Raw genomic sequence first — 2,901 nt, forward strand, 5'->3', positions numbered from 1 at the left:
CTCCCTGGGACATCCATGGACCAAAGTATATGTTCATATATGCTCTTAAAAGTTCAACTCTACGGAAAGTTTTGTCGTATATAGAAGATGAAACAGACTACCACATATAACAAGATACATCTAATGCACTTCAGTACAACCCTCTAGTATTTTGGCACAAAGTAGATCATTTTCTCATCATCTTTTGGTTTGATAGCATATAAAAGTTTGTTCAAACATAATATAAGGAGGCAATTGATGCACCAACTGAAGTTTCTCCAGACCAAATAGACATCAGAACGGGACCAGAGTGAGAACAGGATAAGGTAACAACATTGTGGTGGCACAAATAGATATAGTGACTAGATAAATGATACAATACAAGATAGTGCTCAAATTCATTAGTGCAGTGAGAAATAACTCCAAAAACACTGGTATTATCTTCATCAGTGAGTCAAGTTGTGCTGCTGTAGGCTACAAGATAGTAGGGATGTGGACTCCTTTTTGCATCATCACAAATAAAAGTAGCTCTTCACTTGCTGAAAGAGTAATTCTCTTGTATGCTTTGTTTCTGAAGATTAATAACAGAGGATTCACAAACTAGGAGCAGATCTTCAACTAAATGACTACGATTCTGGAGTACTGATGGAAGTGTAGAGCAATTTCAATGGGGGAAGTGAAGTATTACCTGCAGGGGAGGGTGTCAATGCCAGCAGGGGCCATGTGCATGTGTGCCGTGATGGTCGAGCTCGAACTCCCTCGACCTCCTCCAACGCTGTGGGGCATGGCGGGTGGTGGCAGAGGGGAAACGATGGCAATTTACCTTCGGTCCATAGGTAGCTGCATTCACCGGGAGCGCGGCGGCCTGGTGCTCGCTGCAGCGCGCGAGGATCACGCACAGATAGGCAGCCCCGACGCCAGCCGCGTCAGCGTAGGAGAGCAGGCGGCGCTCAGCTCTCTTCCCACGGCGGCATCTCGAGCAGGTCGGCGAGGAGCTTGCAGAAGGATGCTGACCCAGAGCGCGGTGGAGGCATGACGGTTACCGTCGCGTGAAGACCTCGACGAGAGGAGGTGGCCTCGTCGTCCGCCGCGGCGGGGCAGGCGGCGGTGCGGCGCTCGGCCACCACCAGGAATGCACCTCCACCTTGTGGCGCCGACCAGAATCGCGGCGGCTCCAGGGCCATCGGCGTCGGCGCGCGATGCAGATCCACAGAGCTGAAGAGGAGCGGGCATGAAGGCGCCCAAGGCCAGTCGCGGGTGAGAGAACCTCACCGTCCGGTGGCTGCAAATCCCCGGCGGCGGCCGGAGAAGACGGCGCACGTCGAAGGAGGTGGGTGTTGGGCGTCCCTGCTCGGGATCGCGGGCTGCTGCTTGGTTCGTCGTCCGACCGGTGACGAGGGAGTTGGGGCCGTAGGGATGGATAAGGGAAACGTGAAGAGTGAGTGGAGAGGCGTTCGGGACATTTTTCTTCTCCCCCGAACGAGTTGAGAGCTGATGTTGCAACTTTCACTGCTCCAAGATTGGTGCGAGAAATCCAATGGCAATGAAGACTTCGGGGAGGAGAGCTTAAAATCCTGATGTTCGGGGAGAAATTCAGCGACTGTTCTAGTCCAACTCGGACAGGACTACTCCATCGTGGTTAATTCCAATACCCCTATAACCAGATAGAGGAGTAAAAATTCGGTTTTAATCTGCTAACCGCCACCTAACCGATCTCTAATAACCATTAGCGAAGGATAATTTATCCTCAATAGTGCATCCCGCCCCTATATTTGCTCGGCCGCTACCGTTTGGAGTAAAAAGTCTCCTGCCATCTACTGCCTCACTCACTCCACTCTCATGCCGCATCTATGCCCGTGCCATCCTTCTCACCCCACCCCCCCCCCCCCCCCCGCCGGCCACCACACGCCACCGCAAATGCTCTACAGGCTCCGCTGCGGTTCTTGACCACCCTTCACCTCGTCTCTAGCGTAGAACCGGTAGATTTGCAGCTGATGCTGCCATCGTCGGATTTGACACATCCGGCTGCCGGCGAATGCGACTTTGTCATGGATTGGCCGGGTACCGGGCCGCACAACGCCGGCAACGCCTCCATGCCGCATGTAGGTATTAACTGCACCTCTAGCCGCTCGGATCTCACTCGTCAGCGGTTTGCCGGCAAAGACACGCCCAGCCGTCGCCCGGGCTCGGCACTGGCCCAGCGGCTCGCTGGCTCCCCATTGCCGGTCATAAAGTGCGTGACTGCCCGCGGTAGGTGGTGCGCCAAGTTTCCACCATGCCGGAACATTCCGGATGGTTGTTCTTCAAGTGCAAAAAAGATGGGTTATGCGATTATTTTATTCGGTTGTTCACCGGATTTTGCTCAATTTGTAGCTCATTGTTTTCTCAAATTTTTGTGTAGGATGGATGCAAGTTTCGGTAGGAAGAAGATTACATCGATCTATTGATAGCAACGAAATTTGATAGATCTTCGTGCACTCGTTGGTAGAATAGAGACTAGATGCAACCCAACATCGAATTTATTGGAATCAAAGAAGAAAGAAGTGTGCAACCTCGAGAAGCCAATAGAGAAAATCAACAATGAAGACATAGAGAAAATATTAATCCAACTAGTGGGAGCAGTTATGAAAGTTTGATATCCTTTAATGTGTCTATTTGTGGTTCTTGTTTTCTTTGATTTTGTTCTTGTAACGAAGAATTGGTAAATTATGTACTTCAATGTATGAAATTGCCGTTAAAAGAAATAAAGAAGCAATGAAATTTGTTTCAGTGGCCAAAAAATAAAGGAAAATGAAAAACTAATCCATTATATTTAAGGGATCGGCTAGGTCTGGCCAAAACTTTGTAAAATAAAAAATACTTCACTAAAGGTTTACTCCACTGGTCCCTCATTTATTTTTAAACGATCGGTTAGAGTTGCCC

General features: G+C 49.7%; 1 long non-coding RNA gene across 1 annotated transcript; it reads right to left on the bottom strand.

The window, feature by feature from the left end:
• Positions 1-218: 218 nt before the first annotated feature.
• Positions 219-1,477, bottom strand: LOC123157883 (uncharacterized). Its single transcript, XR_006479158.1, has 2 exons — positions 668-1,477; positions 219-550 (listed from the first exon to the last, which is right to left on the bottom strand). It is a non-coding gene; the product is annotated as an uncharacterized lncRNA (long non-coding RNA).
• Positions 1,478-2,901: the final 1,424 nt, after the last annotated feature.

This window comes from Triticum aestivum, chromosome 7B (genome assembly GCF_018294505.1).
Source record: "Triticum aestivum cultivar Chinese Spring chromosome 7B, IWGSC CS RefSeq v2.1, whole genome shotgun sequence".
NCBI classification, from domain to species: domain Eukaryota; kingdom Viridiplantae; phylum Streptophyta; class Magnoliopsida; order Poales; family Poaceae; genus Triticum; species Triticum aestivum.